Source organism: Microtus pennsylvanicus, chromosome 9 (assembly GCF_037038515.1).
Source record: "Microtus pennsylvanicus isolate mMicPen1 chromosome 9, mMicPen1.hap1, whole genome shotgun sequence".
NCBI lineage: Eukaryota > Metazoa > Chordata > Mammalia > Rodentia > Cricetidae > Microtus > Microtus pennsylvanicus.
The window spans coordinates 73,572,904-73,590,614 of NC_134587.1; positions in this window are offsets into that span (position 1 = coordinate 73,572,904).

A 17,711-nucleotide genomic window follows, 5' to 3' on the forward strand; every position below is an offset into this window, starting at 1 on the left:
TTTGACGGTTTGCAATACAAATCTTTGGAGTACAGCTTGCACATGTGAGCTTATCGAGGGCTTCTCAACACAGGAGGAAAACAAGGCATGGATAATGGCCAGCTTGCAGATGAGCAAATTGACCCAGAAAAGCAAATGAGTGTGCTCATGGTCATATTGATTGAAAGCTCCTTGTAGATTCCACACTACACCAAGTCATTTTAAACTCTTGACCACAACTTAGAAAAAGGAAGGACATTATGATCCCCAACACCAATGTACAGCCACACAATTGAAAGCTCCAGAAAAGAATGCCAATGCTAATATAATATTCATAACTCATTAAAATTAATAATTTTAACAGACGTGGATTCTAACATATGTGTGTATATGTATTATACATGTGTGTATTATATATACATGTGTGTATATGTATTATGTACGTGTATGTGTATTATATATGTATGTGTGTATGTGTATTATATATGTGTGTGTGTGTATGTATGTGTTCTGCACAATTCCCTTGCTCAATCTTTTCTCCACTTTCAGAATTGAAAGAAAAGTTACTTCATCCTCTTTAGGGATTGTTTGAGGTCCCCTAATTAGGGGTGCAAAATGCTTTCTCTCAGCAGGAGTAAGAGCACAAAAAAGTCAGAAGAGATGAAACTTAAAAGTTTTTGCAAAATAAGAAGGGAAAAGGAATCCAGGCCTGGATGACTGGATGATCTGGGCAGGAAGCAGTTAAGGGACCATGAGATGTGCCGAGCTGCCAAGACCACCTCCATGCTCCTGCAAGATTAGACAGAGAACAGATGTGCAGCGAGCCAGAGGCCTTCAGAGGAAGATAGCGATGACATCCAGTGACCTTGTCAAGGGCCTGACAAAGGGACCCCGAGCTTTTTGAAGTCATAGCAGTTGGCCCATTTTTTATGGACTCTCCAAGGTTATATGGACTCTTTTTTCCCCCAGCAGAAAAGGTTTAATTACAGCCAGTTGTTTACAAGGAAGGGAAGTGAGCCCAGTGGGGGCTATCAGGGTGACTGCACAGAAAATAAACAAACGAGCCTGCAAAGCAGCTGAGCTTTCCTTGAGTCCTCTGTGACTGATAAGAGTCCCATCATGCCTGGGGATGACTTTTGTCTATTTTGCTGAGAGTGGAGATATAGGGAGGGAAAGATGTCCCCCCAGGATAATCCTCCCATGTTGTCAGGAGTTCGGTCAGGGTCTCATTTGAAATTGTCCCTTCCAGCAGTGAAGCAACCGGGGCTGTGGCTTAACTTTGCTTACAGGAAGCATTGGGTCCTACGCGCCCATGGACATTACCACAGGGACTCTTTGGATATGGACTAACTATTGGTGGATCTTCAAGCTAAGGCTTTGAGAAAGGCCTCTTGCTGCATCTTCTATAAGATGGCCTCTATTCAGAGGAGGCCTAGCTCGAGTAGAATGTGAGAGCCAGAGAGGAAGATGAGGGATTCAGTACACCTGTGATGGGGTCTTGTAGACCCAAGGACTTCTGGAAAGTCTAGATTGGATATCTAGCCTCTCCTAATAGGAGAAATTGCCCTAGATATCTATGTCATGTCTGGTTCCCTGGAGAAGGAACAAGGCACTTTAGGAAGGTTTTACCTGTCTAAGGTAAGACGCTTGTCCAAGGGATCTGGGCTTCCATGCCTCCATGGAAGAACACCCTGGGCTCTAGGTTTGGAAAAAGGAGTAGGATGCGTTGGGCACATGAGGCCTTGTTGGCCTTTCTTCAAGAAGACCGGCCCAAGTATCCTGAATGCATCGTAAACTAATAGGGCAAATTCAATAGCAGGTTCTGCCTCCTCTCTCAATAGATGTTAGACAGCAGTAAGGATGCTGTGCATGAGTTGTGACTGTAGGGAGCATCCTCCAAGGAAAGCAGAGGCCTGTGCTCTGCTTGGAGACAGTAAAGATCATTAAGATGAAGCCATCCACTCCAAAGTACAGAAATGCCACCTAAGATGTTCGGAGCTGAACAGTGAAGTCGAAAGAGAACATAATCAGTCCCTAGGAAGATCTGAGGACATTTCAGTTTTTCTAGCCCCAGTAAGAGCAGGGCAACTTTGCTTCGTTTCCACTTACTGTTAAGGCTAAATCCTTGTAGTTGAAGGCATGGAAAACTTGGGGGATCAAAGACACAAGTGGAGTTGTTGCTGGGGAAAGAAAGCTAGGATCAAGGTGGCTATGGGTATTGGCATGGGAGATGAGCCTGTGTTTACAGGGAGGATGGTTGTGAAGCTGGGAAGATAGCATGGATCAAGAAGAATCCACAGAGATAAGAAAGGGCTGATAGCCATAACTGACTGTTTCACTCTAGGCCTAAGGCTTACCCTGCCCTTCTGTTTCTATTCATTCAAATTCCTATCTGGAAATACTAGAGTGGCCTGCTCTTCTCTGGAGCAGGAGTAGGGCTCTTTCTGTTTCCTTCCCTGAAGCCCATGCAGGGGAAACTCTCCTCAGAGTGGTGAGCTTCACTTTGAGCCCATCTGTGTAAGGACTATATGGGACTGATATTTGTATCACTTCACCCAGCTTGGACCCTCACTGAAGATACACTGCGATGCACTGACTCTCACAGTGGACCAGGTAGACACATTACACAGAAGTGTGTGGTCTGGGGCTTTGCTCTTATTGCCCCATTTTCCTGCCTCATGTTCTGTACATGGTGAGCTTCTGTTTCTCCATAATACCCAAATCCTATGTTCATTTACCACTCTTTAGTTGTCGTCATATGATTTTGACTATAGGGACATGTAGATGTCATGTCCTTAACCCAGCCTGGCTATAGTCCATGTGTATCTCCCTTTCAGTACGCTGCATGCTGCTTGGTGCCTAGTGTGTACACTTGCTTATCTGGTCCAAAGAAACCTGCTTCTGAGGGATATCAAGAATGCTCCTAGTGGAGTTTTTGCTGTTCTGTGGCCACTTCAGCAGCAGAGAGAACGAGTGAACCTGGGCTAGCCTGTGAGCAGGTCCGCCTTCACCCGCAGAAGCCAACCATGCCTGCTTCATGAATAAAATGCCCTAACGCCCCAACCACAGCCCCTGAGCTCAGCATCTGAAGACATTAATGTGGTACATGACAAGCTCACACGCATTTCTGGACCTAGTGCATAATGTAGGGTTTTCAAGCAATGCAGGCAAATGGAATTCGTGCAATCTGACTCTATGCTTGCTGCCAGGGCAGCTGTGCAGAGGGGAGGCATATGTGTGGTTTTTGCCTTTCCGGCTGGACCAGATGGACAAGGTGGGCGTCATGACTTGACATCTGAACTTTCGCCTCTGGCTGTACGCCTACTCTTCCGATGAAACTTCTCAAAAGTAGCTACTTATTTCTAAGAGCAGAGGTGCTCTATGAGGTGATTTCAGCAAAAGAGAGAGGCCCGTGTTGATGGGGAGCCAGCGCACGGGCTGCAGACAGATAACTGCACCGCCTTTGCTGTGGCTGCTCAGAGAGTTTGGAGACTATGGTCAAAGAACAAGGAGATTGGTTCTTTGCCATTGGTGAAGGCCAACCTCTTACACAAAATATAGGAGGGATGCACATGGAGTGGGGGTGGAGGAAGGCAACACCTGCTTTAGCCAGATCAGCAGATTCAATCCTGGAGAACAATGGACTGACACATATCACAGACAGATTACCCTCACATCCAGGGATGGCCAACTTTACCTTTCACTTGAGGATGAGTTCTCGGTCCTTCTTTTCCATAAGATAGGAAGCCTATTTTTATTTCATGTTATCTTCCTTCCTCTCTGCTCTCTCTATTTTAGATGTTTATAAATGCACAGAGCTAAGTGGGGGCATTATAGTGAACCCCATCTGTTTCTCTCACCCAGCCTCAGTAACTATCAGCACTTTGTGCTCTCCTCTGTAGGACTATGTAGCAGTTGTTCCTGGTCAACAATTGTTTCTCCATTACAATTAAAAAAAACAAAACCCCAAATGAAACAGGAGGCACAAGTCTACCCAAGCTGTAGAAACCCATCTAAAAGGTAAGGGGAGGTGCTTTAGTCCTGAGGACACACAAGTCTCATGCAGTCTGAGGCAAATCCAGGACTGCTAAGTGCAGTGTCAAGGCCAGCTCAGAGCTGCTTCTTTGAGCAGGAGCGCTGCAGTCACATTATTTTAAGATAAAATTGTCATAGTCCCACCAATAGCAGGTGATACTACCATGGAGCTTTTGGAAGCTTCTGAATATCCCCACACTCTGTCAAGAGACTATTTTTCTTTCCCAATCTTCTACCTCCCTAATTGCCTGCTGTACAAAGAAGAACTATTTAATCTCTTTAAGTTTTTCCTTTGACTTCCCCCTTTTAAAATTTCCATCAAAGAATCTATTGTTGGACATTTTTAGCTTTTTCAAACTAAAATTGCTAATGGATTAATGATATTTGAAATAATAGTTTGTATCTGGCTTTCAATCACTCTGGTCAAGCGTATAGTAAAGACTCAGCCTGAGCAACCTGGCATGCTTTACCCTCTTGACAGCATATGGCTTTTGTTAGTAATGTCAGTATTCCTCAGAGGAGTGAGCTAGAAGAAGGATGGGTAGGGAGAACATGCCGCTTATGAATTTTTTTCATCCATAACTCCTGACTTGTCCCTGGAAACATGTTAAGATATATCACTGTGTTCTTACCTGTAAATCATGGGAACTATCACTCATTAGCGCCTTCTCTGTTGGAGAATCTATATGTTAGGAGGAACATGTTAAAGGTAGTTAGTGCTTATCAAATGGAAACCAAAGCCAGTGCCAAAGGGCAGGACACAGAGTTCTACTGTCTGTGTATGGTAGGTCTGACTGTATTCCACAACACAGGATGGACTGCCTAATATGCAAGGGAAGAGAAAACCTTTCATTAATTGGCTGAATATTATTTCAAAATTACTAAATTATCATATGTTAAACTTATATTCCAATAGTATGTGTGCTGCATTGTCCTGGTAGACTTTGGGAAGTAACGGAGTTTGTTGGAACTCTTGGTCTTATAGATGAAGGAAGACAGGACCAAAAGATTTTTATGTTTCCTTTGATAATGTCTCCTGTGCTTTAAAACCATGACCATAGGTTCCTTACTTAATGTTCTATTGCTGTGAAGAGACACCATAAGCAAGGCAATTCTTATAAAAGAAAGCATGTAGCGGGGTGCTGACTTATGGTTTCAGAGGCTTAGTCGGTTATCATCATGGCAGGGAGTATGGGGGCACACATGGTACTTGAGCAGTAGGTGGGAGCTTCATCCTGGTATGCAAGCAGAAAGAGAGAGTGGGGCGGAGATTCTGGGCATGGGATCTCCAAGCCTCCAAGTCGACCTCCAGGGACACACTTCCTCCAACAAAGTCACATCTAATCCTTTCAAATGGTGCCACTCCTTGCTGGCCAAGTATTCTAATCCATGAGTCTATGAGGGCTATTCTCATTGAAAAACATGACAGGAGGCTGAGTCAATTTTGTCCTATGCTGATGGCATCTAGTAAGGACATACACACTGAGATCAATTGCCTAGAAGCCGAAGTGTCCCCAGAGCCATCAGAGACCTCCCTGAGTATCTTTCTAATATGGTTGGTTAAGCAGCAGGAATTATTATGTATGCATCACACACATGGATTTCAGATGTCTGTGCTCAGTGAGGATCTGGTTTGCTGTGCACAAGAAGGCAAAAATACTTGGTGATCAGCTATAAAAATGAAGGAGTGAGATGGGGACAAAGAAATGAAGTGAATGAAGCAGTAACAGGCTGAGGAGAATCCTATAGTGCTTGGGAAGGGAGGCTCTGTGGAATCATACTGGGAATGCGAATAGATTGTTAGACTGAATATGGCATGCAAAGATGAAGAAGTACAGAAAGCAAACAAAAGCTCTGGCAAGTACAAAGGTCCTGAGGATGAATGTGGGAGAGGTGCTGGGGGAACAGAAAGAGAAGGTGTGTGTGTGTGTGTGTGTGTGTGTGTGTATACACATTTATTTGAAGGAGAAAGAGGGAGTGCAATATGGAAACAAGGCCATGGGAAGTTCTGTAACACTTAGAAATTTGTTCCTAGAGTAATAGTTGGAAGTGTGTTCTGAATAATTATTTATAGGTTCAGTAAGCTATTTTGAATGGTAAATATCCCATAGCAGTAAACAGTAAGACCCAGTGGGCTATTTGAGCAAGGTCAGGTGAAAGACAAAGGTGACTTGTGTAAGTCAGCTGTACAGTAGTTGATGATGGGCTAAATGTGGGTGCTAAGAGAAAGAAAACTCAAGAACAATATCTAGAGTTGGCGCTCAGGCACTTGAAGCAAAAACACAGACAGAAACCACAATCACAAAGCCTACACTTGACTGGTGGGGTTAGGGATTGATATGGGGCTTACCTTCTGATTCAGTAGCTTTCCTGGATGCTTGACTCTGAAATCTAGAGGAAAGTCTGTGTAGACTTGGACTTGTTCCCCTCTGGAGAGTTCACAGAAAGAGAGGGTCCCAGGGGACATCTTGAGATACTTCAGAACTTAGCCAACAGTAGAGGAGGTAGAAAGGATTCCAAGACTTCAGGAGGAAAGCCAGGCAAAGCCTCTGATCTCACCAGTGAGAATTAAAACTATTTACCAAGAAATGAGTAATTGTAACTCAGAACATCTTGATGCCATTTAGGGTGAAAAATTTCTCTAAAAGCCTTTGTCATTCTCCAGCAGACTCCCCCATTGGGCATGTCTTTGTCTTGAACCTCAAATGGAGATGGGTTTTATTTCTATTATCGCTTGGAAGCCAAGCCCCACATTGACTAGCTTTAATTTCTCCACTGGAAACTCATTTTCTCTTGCTTAGGCTCCGTATTCAGCCCTACCTAGTATCTCATAGTACTATCCTTTCTCAGTATACTCATGTAGTGATATTTAATTTGTATTTTAATAAATAAAGCTTTCCTGAAGATCAGAAAAGTAAAACAGCCACAGTGTCCACCCTTGCATACCAGGCAGCAATGGCAGATACCTTTAATCCCAGTAGCCACAATGACTCACTTTTAATCCTATTAGCCACACTAGATTGCCACAGAAACCAGGTGGTTGTGGTACATGCACTTAATCCAAGAACTAGAGAGAATTATAAGACGGGAGGAGCTAGTTCTCAGTCTCATTCTGAGGTTTCCTGGAGGCAGGATCACCATTTTTGGACTGACGTCGAGGTAAGAGTCAGTGTCTGGCTGCTTTGCTTTTCTGGTCTTCAGGTTGAACCCCAATATCTGTCTCTGAGTTTTTATTAATCTTGCTTCACACTTACTCAACTAGTCCTTGCCTTGTAGGTAGAACCTGTCAGCAGAGTAAATAGAGACCAAGGCAAAGGTTATGCCCATTGGGGTGATTTGCTGCTTTGGGGCTACACCCTTCTGCAGACAGCTACTTGAAGTCAGCGATGGCCAAATGAAGTGCTGCAACCCTTCCACAGAGGCAGGCATTGTATAGAACTCCACAAAAGCTGAAGAGAAATTCATAGTTGGATTTGAAAAATTATGAAAGCATTCAAAGCAGAAGGATTTTATTATCCATGAGTAAGCAAATGAGGGGGCCTGAAAATACACACAGAGCTAAGGGATTCCAATGACCCCAAAGACTGCAAGAACATGTTTTACCACCTTCTTCTTCTACATTAAAAATGAATCCTTAAACTTAGTAGCTCCACAAAAGAGACATTTATTGTTCTATAGCTGCTGTGTGTCAGGAATACAGGAGCAGCTGAGCAAGGTCAGTTTGGATCAGGGATTTTTACGAGGTAGCAAAAAGATGTCACCCAAGATTGGAATAATTTAATGGTTTGACTGGAGCTAGAGGGGTCCTCTTCAAGATGGCTGCCTCATACGCTGTTGGAAGAAAGCCTGCATTTCTCATTACGTGGGCCCCTCTACAGGGTTAATTGAGAACTCTCGCAGCAGGACACTTACCCTTCCCACTCCCAACCCACCGAAGTACACAATCCACAGGACTGAGCAAAAACTAAACACGACACCTTGATGCTACCTATGGGCAGCCCCAAACCATCCTCATTGCCATGTTCTGTTTGTTCGAAGCCATTGGAGTGCAGCCCTCTGTCCAGATGAGGGGGATCAGACTCCATCTTTGGAAGGAATCCAAGCATCTGCGGATGCCTTTTAATCCCCCATACCAGCTGTAATTAGACAGTGAAGCAACAATTAGAAGCTGCACCGTTAGTCTGATGAAAGAGGCTTGGAACACAGTGGATGTTAGGGATGGAGTGTCAGGATTCAAAATCCTAAATTCATAAATTTCAAGGAGAATATTGTCAACAAGTGTTCCTAACAGTCTCTGAAGAGAAACTGGACTAGAAAGCAAGACTAAGCACGGCTCGTTTTGCAGCAGAGATGTGCAGTCCTTTTTCCTTTGCTCTAGCAGACTCTTACTGGTTCAGAGGAGAACATTGTGCTTTCGTCCACACACGCGCCTCTGAGGCAGAGGTCTCTGCCTTGAAGAACACACTGTGTCAGGCAGCGAGGGGATTAGAGGACTGACAGGCCTAAAATATGGTCAATTATAATAAAAGTTAGCTGGAAGAAGCCCCGAATTTGAACTCTGTAGTAAATATGCAGTTCTAATCTATCCCTTCCCCTGTCCTTTACGATTTAATACTTGGCAAGGGAAAGGCCACTTGACAGTATTTATGAGCTCATTATCTCTGTGTGTGTGTGTGTGTCTGCTGCCATGGGGGATATTTCTTGCAACAAGTCTATTCCATGGTAGGAGCTCCACTGCAGGTGTCTCTCCATGTGGAAATGGAATGGTAAGCCTAAACTCTGTGGTGGTCCCAAATCTGTAGCTAAATCCTACTTTCTGCAGCAGATACAAAAGAATATGATCAGATTGAGTCAGAATATACTAATTGAAAGGAAGCCAGGGAGGCAGATCTATATATTGCAGGAATATGAGCGTAGCATTCAGGATGAAGAGTTGATGGCACTTCTTTCCCCTGCTAAGACCTCCATCCTAATTGCCAAGGGCAGATACTGACAGTCCTTTAGGTACACTGCTGAACTAGATTCTCTGAAGAGTCTGTGAAAGACAAAAGGAATCCTATTTTGTCCCCATCCAGTTTAATGGGAACTGAGCTATTATAAACTCAACATGCTCAGCTGTAATGTGAGCAAGCTGGGGTTCAAGCTGGCCATCTTTTTCAAACACACTATTTAGTCTGTACTGAACAGCATATGTCCACATACGTTGCACCATCTCCCATGTGATTTGTGGAGACAACTGAGCTTGGATTTAAGTGATTTAGTCCTAGCAACAGTATAAAATGTCATTGGACCTCTCATTTCCTCAAAGTTTTTCTTAGAATTAGAGACATTATTTAACCAAAATATATTTTAATTTAAACGATGGTGATCACAACTTAGTTCTGACTTAAGTTTCCTTTTTAATGGGGTGTCTCACCACACATTTTCTCAGTGAGTGGGGTCAATGAAACCTCCCATGACTTTGCTATGAGATGAAAGATGCTTGGCATTCGTTTATGTCATCCTATGGATGTGATATTTACCCACAACCAGAGCTGTTGTAAATTTCTGAAGAAAATAACGTCCATCGGAAGCTGTGCTAGCATGTGGGAGTTGTTCATACTACACAAAAACTAAAGCCCACGTGACTGTCAGCTGAGCACAGAGTACTGGGTAGAAAGTAACTAACCATCATGGCTGATTGGTTTAATTAACTTCTTAATTTCCAAGCTTTCAAGTTAACGCCGACTTAGAATAGATCCACTCAGTGTTTCCAGAAGGCGAGGCCACAGTACATTGAAATAAAATCATCTTTTACTGTTAAAATAGAAAACCTTTCTTTGTAGGGCTTTGGAATAAATTGCTTTTACACGATAACTCACCTCCCCGCTTACCCTGTTCATTGGATTTGAATGTCGTGAGTCACGGCTTTTAAAGGATGGATTATTCATCGCAACTCTCCACTAACCAGGATGGGAAAAGGGATGTTTCTGCCATGCTTTATTGCAGCTATGAGCAAAGAGACTCTAAGAAGTGCAGGAAAACAGAGACAAAGTGGTCTGCAGAACCAGTCTGAGGTTGGTGGGGATGGCAGATGAGCAGGAAGGTACTGGAGATTTTAAAGAGAGTGCTTCATAAGGGGAAGCACTTACTGAACAGATTTCAGGAGAAGTAGCGAGGTAATTAATATTGGCAGTTGTACATGTAATTTTGTAGGCAGTACTTTAAGCAGCAATTGACCAGGTGCCAGTTGAGTGAACGCAAGCGTCTTTTGGATTGAAATGGCCACATGCATTTATGTGAGGGAGACTCAAGGGCCCCCATTCAGTGGGTGTCTAGTACGGGCAGCTACAGTTGTATAAATTAGCAGCCGCTACTTCTGCTTCACAGAGGGTTTCATTTTCTTGTCTTTTACAACGTCTCTTCCTTTCTAAAGCCCCCTAGCCGGGACAACCATATGCTCTAGAATTCTCAGAACAGTTCTAATTTAAAATAACCCACAGGGCTGCAGTCTTCCCATGCTCGATCCTGTGACCCATTTGGGGTTCAGAAAGGATGGTCACCATGGATTCAGCTATTCCAAACGATCACTTGCATTCCATTGACTCCCAGACGGTTTGATCATCTTGTGCTGCTCGAGCACCCCCTCCAGCTTGGACCCCCAAGAAGAAAGAGAAGGGCACTGCTCCCTTTCAATATTATGGAATACTTTCCATACAAGTTAAAGCACAGAAAAAAAAGGGCTTGAGTTACACATGCATATTTCAGGAAAGTTAGCGAGGCTAACCAAGAAAATGGGGAAACAACACTGCCGTTCTCCCTAAGAGAATTACTGTTTAACAGAAAATGATCAATCATAAGCATGGTTCTGATATTAATTTATTCAAAACGAAACATAGTTCTAATGACTGGCTACAGATTTGTCACCTTTCAAACTTAAAAATATAATGTAAACATTTTTTCTATATTATTAGATATACGTTGCAATCACCATTTAAAGCCCTCTCTTGAACTTTACCGAAAGAACTTGTAATGCATTCTTAGCACTCATGGAGGCTATTTTGATCTTGCACAAACTGCTGAGACAAGACACAACATTCTCTCCATGGAATGTTGGGGTGGTGATAGACGGCTATGTCCCGGAGAAGATCTTGGAAGCTGCCACAAAGGATAGCTTGCCGTAATGCGTCTGATCTGTTCCTTGTTTGCTCAAACAGTTCACTTACATAGTAATGAAGCCCACTGTAAGTTTTGCTGCCTTTGCCGTTGCCGGTTCCTGCGTTTCTCGAGGATCCTCTGGTGTCCAGACCGACTTTTCTGATCATCTCGTTGCCATCAGTTTCTTGGCTGGCTGTGGCTCGCATTGTTCTGAGGTTGGTCTCTGGTGGAGGCGGTCTGGATCCCTGCTTCGCGGGTGCATTACACACCATGTCTGCTCCCTGGCTCCAACCAAGACTTTAAAGAGATTTTTTAAAAGGCTCAGAAAGTTTCTTGGATATCAGGCAGCTCTTATAAAAATAACATTTTTATGACTTAAAATGTAAATGAATAAGGAACATGTGGATTAAATTTCCTTTGAAATGCCCAAGGGCTTAAAAAGCCAAAGAGACGAGCACTTGCAGAACGAGCTAAATCAAGTTTGGCCAAAAAATAAAACACTTGAAAAATTGTTTGGGATATTTTGCTGATCCCCAGGTGCTCATGGGCTCTCCTTTCTAAATTTGGGAATGACTTAGATTTTAAAATGTAGGTCATCCAATGAAACCCACTTCCAATCAGCTCAGTGGGCACTTGGCTCTCGAGTTGAACAGATGTGCAAAGTCAATTTTCAATCATGGCACTTGAACACTGTCTACTTCTTCAGCATCTTGCAGCCTCCTCCTCCCACTGTGATCAGATCCTGCCTGTGCAAACAGTGCTCGGGGAGGCTGAGACCTTTAGAGAAAGATTGATAGCATCTTTCAAAGTCCAAATTAACACTCCTCTCCTGCTCGCTCTTCTGTCATTTGCCCTCACGTTTCCCTGCTTCTATCTTCAGGCGGTTCTCATAGAAGCCGAGACCCAGACAGAGAGTTTTGTGTAACTGATTTATTGCGGAAGCATTCTCTGAAGTCTGGAGGAAGGGAGGCAGGAGGAGAGGCTAAGTAAGACATGGTTTCTGATGATGTCTACCTCAGTCTGATTGCACTGGGAGCTCAAGGCTTGCTGGGCAGTCTTCCCTTACCTTGAGGGGCAACTCAAGGCGTGGCTGCCCCAACGAGGAAAAGCCTCATCTCCAGGGCACTTGGGAGACGGACAGTTACAGCCACGGTGCTAAGAACAATCCTAGAGGACACGTCTCCAGGTCAGAGTGTAACTGGGGCTTTTAGACAAAATCTAAGGCAGTTGGGAGGCTGACTCACATCTGCCTAGGAGTGGTACAGGAGGCAGACCCAGACAGATCCCCTGCATCCCACCGATGGCCTCACTTTCATCTGCTTTCACAGAATTCATCGTTTTCCAGGTTTGCCGTGTTGTGTATTTCCTACCACAGTCACGTGTGCCCAAACCTTCTCATCTTCTATAGCCTGCTTCTTCTTACTCATTTCCCAACCGAGTTCCGAACTTTAGGAAATTCTTAACTCATGTTTTCTCACACATTGCTGAATTAAAATTCACTTCCAAAGCCACTTTCAAGGGGTTTGAATCAACTATGGTCCTTAAAGGTATAGGACACCCTGGAGTTGTAATATTCTCTTTGGAGGCCCATTCAATGCTAACATCATAACTTTACAACAAAGCTAACATTTCTATAAATAATAATATGTGGCAGCGCATTATAATACAGAAAACCAAATTTTCAGAAAAAACATTGAAAACATTTGTTAAGTTTTTAGAGTGCCATGTTTAAAGTTTTCAGAGTGGGGCTTCTGTTAGATGCATAGCTGACAAAGAGTCTCTCTGATTATGGGGTTTCATCTTTACTAGGTAATTTCTGAAACTGTACAGAAACTTTTTAGTCTTACGAGGTCCTGCTTGTTAGCTTTAATTCCTGGGCAAATGAAGTCGTATTCAGAAAGACCTTTCCTATCCCTGCTCCTTGAAGGGCACCACCTTTTATTTCTCGAGAAGTCCCAGTGTTCCGTGTTTCACATTTAGGGGTTTGATCCATGTGCAGTCAGTACAAGGTGATAGATACAGGTCTAATTTCCTCCTTCTGCGTGCAGACATCCATTTTCCCCACAGATCCATTTGTTGAAGACGTTATCTTTTCTCCAGCTTGTTTTTTCCACATATTTGTTCCATATTAAATCACTTAAATCTTTACTCATGATTGGGCCTTTGTTTTGGTTCTTTTAGTTTACAGGTCAGTTTTTCTGTCAGGACCACATTTAAGAAACTTTTAGAACACTGTGATAGATACTGAAGACTGGGCGGGTAACCCCTCTGGCATTGTTCTTTTCCTTCCCATTTCTTTGAAAAATGAAAAGGAGATTATTTAAATTAAGATTTCATTGAATCTGTCAATGGTCTTTGGTGGACCGATCAGTTTCACAGTATTAATTCCACCAATTCTTAAATGTGGAATATCTTCCTATTTATTACTATCTTTCCTTATGTCTTTCTTCAACTACTTGGAGTTTTCAATGTGAAGGTCGTTCACCTTCTTGGTTAGGTTTTTCTTTTCTGTGAGAGTGTTGTAAATTGGAGTATGTCCACGATTCTTCTCTTTGTGCTTATTGTCAGTACACAAAAACAAAATGTATCTACAAGTTAATTCTGTATCCTGCAATGGTGTTGAAACTGTTGTTTCTAGAGAGTTTGGTAAAGTTTTTGGAACTTTCCTATCTAATCATGTCATCTTCAAATGGAAATAATTTGACTTTTCCCCCCTCTCTTTATCCTTTTAATTTCCTTCTTTTGCCTTGTTGCTTGGACCGGTGCTTTGATCATCCCTGTATCTCTAGGATTAAGCCAATTTGGAACCAGTGCATGTTTTTTTTTTAATCTATATCTATATTCAGTTTTAAAATGTTTTTGTATTTTATGTTCATCAGAGATATTGGCTTAGTTTTCACTTGTGTTGTTTGGGTATTAGAGTGATACTGGCTTCATAGTAGGAGTTGGGAATGCTCCTTCTGTTTCTATTTTTTTTAATAGTTTAAGAAGGATTGGCTGTAAATCTTCTTTGAAATTCTGGTAGAATTCTGCTGTGAATCCATCTGGCCCTTGAATTACTTTAGCTGCAAGGCTTTTTATTATTGTTTCAAACTTCTCATTTGTTACGGTTCTGTTCAGGTTGTTGACTTCTTGGTTTAATTTTAACTTAACAGAGTACATATTTTTAAGATAGTCTCTTATAATGTTCTGGATTTCTTTGGTGCCGGTTGTAATTTCTGTGTTCATTTCGGATTCTGTTAACTCGGTTCTTCTTTCTCTCTCTTTCTTTCTTTCTTTCTTTCTTTCTTTCTTTCTTTCTTTCTTTCTTTCTTTCTTTCTCCAGTTAGCTGTGCCAAAACTGTTGATCATATTTATGTTTTCAAAGAACTCTTAGACTTATTGACACTTTGCATTAATTCCTGCTTTGATTTTTATTATTTCTTGCTATTTATTTCTTGTTATGTTTGGCTTGTTTTGGTTCTTCCAAATCTTTGGGATTGGTCATTAAGTCATTTATTTCTGCTTTTTTTCTGATTGTTTGATGTAGGCTATATGTAGAGCTACACATTTCTATAGTAGGACTGCTTATAAAGTGTACTGCAGGTTTTGTTGGGTCTTTTTTAAAAAATCTTTATAATAGACCATTTAGTTCCAGGAAATATTTTATTTCCGTCTTTCTTCTTTGACTCGTTCATCATTCAGCAATGTGCTGTTTAACTTTCATAAGTTTGTGTACTTGTTTGCTGTGATGTACTTGTTTGCTGTTGATTTTAAATTTTAGTGTAGTATGGTCAGATAGGGTACACAGAATTATCTCTATCTTTCTGAATTTGTTAAGATTTTTGTTCCAGAATGTGGCTTAATTTGGAGAAGACCTCAGGTCCTGATCACTAGAATGCATTTTTTTTTAGTGTTTAGCTAGAATATTCTGTAGATAATCTGTTATATCCATTTGCTATAACATATTTATTGTTTAATGTTTCTCTGCTTATTGTTGGTCTGCATGACCTGTCTATTAAAGATAGTGGGATATTGAAATCACCTACTATTAATAGGTTGATGCTAATGTGTACCTTTAATTCCTGTAGTACACATTTTAAAAAGCTAAGTGCAGTAGGATTTGGTACATCTATGTTTAGGATAGTAATGTCTTCTTGGTTAACTGTTTCCTTGATTAGAATGAAATTTCATTCTTTATCTCTTCTGATTATTTTTAATTTGAATTCTATTTCATCATTTATTAGAATAGTGATACCTCTTGCCTCCTGGTCTCATTTGGTTAGAGTGCTTTTGCTTACTTACCCTTTTTCTCTAAGATGGTATCTATCTTTAAGTTAAGACATGCTGATTATAAAAAAATAGATTTTTGTTACTTAATAACAAAGGCTGGCTAATTAGATTAAGAATTATAGGTCAATAATCATCCATGTTTTTTATACTTGTAGTTAGACTAATCAGGCTCTTTAGATATGTAGAGATTGTTTTGTGCATAGATGGGTAATCATCAACCACTTCAAAGAACTGTAGAACATGGCATTTAAATAACTTAGGGTTCTGGTGATGTAAGACATGATTGCTCTTGGCAGCACCTATCTATTCCTGAGAGAGTATTGAGCACCAAAGACACTCCACTTGGAGCTTCTTTTCTTCTTGGCAAAACTGCTTTTGGGCAAGGAGCTGCCCATGCCTCAACCATTGACAAAATGTACAGTGTCCGGACTGGACAAGAAGGATACAAGAAAAAAGACTACCAAACCTTGCCATGACAGGGTAAGAAAATGGTCTGTCAGCTACTTTAGGCCTTAGCCAAAGCTGGTTGCTCCAACGTCACAAATGAGACTTTGGGTGATTGTCCAGTCATCTACTGCATATTTGGAAGCTGCTTGATTGTACTCCCTGCCTAATCAAGTAATATTATCTTCCTTCTCAGACCTTCAACGGGGCACCATCCACATGCTTATGGCCTACACAGAAGAACAGGGACGGAAGAGTAAGACAGCCAAGTCCCAAAGGTCCCGTGCTGCAGACTACCCCAGCTATACTTCTCCTTTTGCACCATGATGGACTCTATCTTCCGACACTGAGCAAAACAAAACCATCCCTCGCTTAAGCTGCTGAAGTCTGGCATTCTCTCATGGTAACAAGAAAGCCCACTAATGTACACAGAAAATACACACCATGGTTGAATGGGGTTTATCCCAAGGATTCAAGGGTTGTTCTATAATGTCTATCATGACTATGATACAACATATCCACAGAGCGAAGAACAAAATCATAGTCATTTCACTCGATCAGAAAAAGCATCTGATATGATTTCCCACTTTATGCTGGAAAATGAAGACTCAAACCTCAAATGAAAAACTCACAGTTGGGCCTGTTTTCTCTAAGATCACAGATAAGATCTGAATGGACATTTTCACCACTCAGTATAGCACTGAGATATAACAAGAGCAGTTAGACCAAAGAAACAAAAAGTTAAGCTATTCACATAAGAATACGACCCATTCCTCACATTGAAAAAACCTAAAGACTCCATCCAAAAGCCTGAATGTACTCAAAAAGGTATAAAGTCCAAAATCAGCATTCAAAACCCAGTACTACTTTTTAAAACACAAATTAGGAGCTTGCTGACAAGAAATTTAGGAAACAATTTCACCTACAAATAGAAAATATTTAGAGATGAATTTAAGCAAGGAAGTGAAGTCTCTGAACACTGAAAATCGTCAAACACCAATGAAAGAATTGTAGGGAAATTATCCATGTGTGTTCATAGTTCAGAAGAATTAATACTGTTACAATGTCTGTACATACAAAAACAATGAATAGTTTCAGTGCAATTCTCATCAAAACACCAATGCTTTCTTCACAGAAATTATGCTGAAAGTCATAGGGAAATGAGAAAGATATTGCAATAAAAATCAATTCCAAGGAAAAAGCAAAACAAAACAGTAAAGCTGGAAGAATCAAAATACTTGACTTCAAAGCATACTTAAAGCTTTAATAGCCAGAATAGCATGTGACTGGCATAAAAACACAGACCACACCACAGAAATAAGAAACCAGAAATAAGTCTATACTCACATAGCCAACTAATTATTTACAAAGGTGCAAAAAACATAAAATGGGGAAAATGTGTTCTTTTCAATCAATAGTGTTGGGTAAACTGGATATGCATATATAGAAGACCAAAACTGGAGTCTTCTTGCTGTACACAAAAATCAATTAAAATTAGTTCGATACCCAAATCTCTGAGTCTATGAGATTACTACAAGAAAACACATTAAGACATTTATGTAGGCAATTACACTTTAGAGAGGACCCAAGTAAACATCAACAGTGAAGACAGACACATGGGACTATGTGTAGATTGGGAAGTCTGTTAGATCAAAGGAAATAGCAGGATTAAATGGCAACAATACAAATGGAGGAAATATTTACAAACAATTCATCCGACAAAAAATTCATACCCAGAATACATAAGGAACCCATGAAGCTGAACATTAAGGAAGCAAGCCAGTTAGTTACAAAGTAGTCTAAAGAACCAAATAGACACTTCTCAAAAGTCATTCAGACAGCTA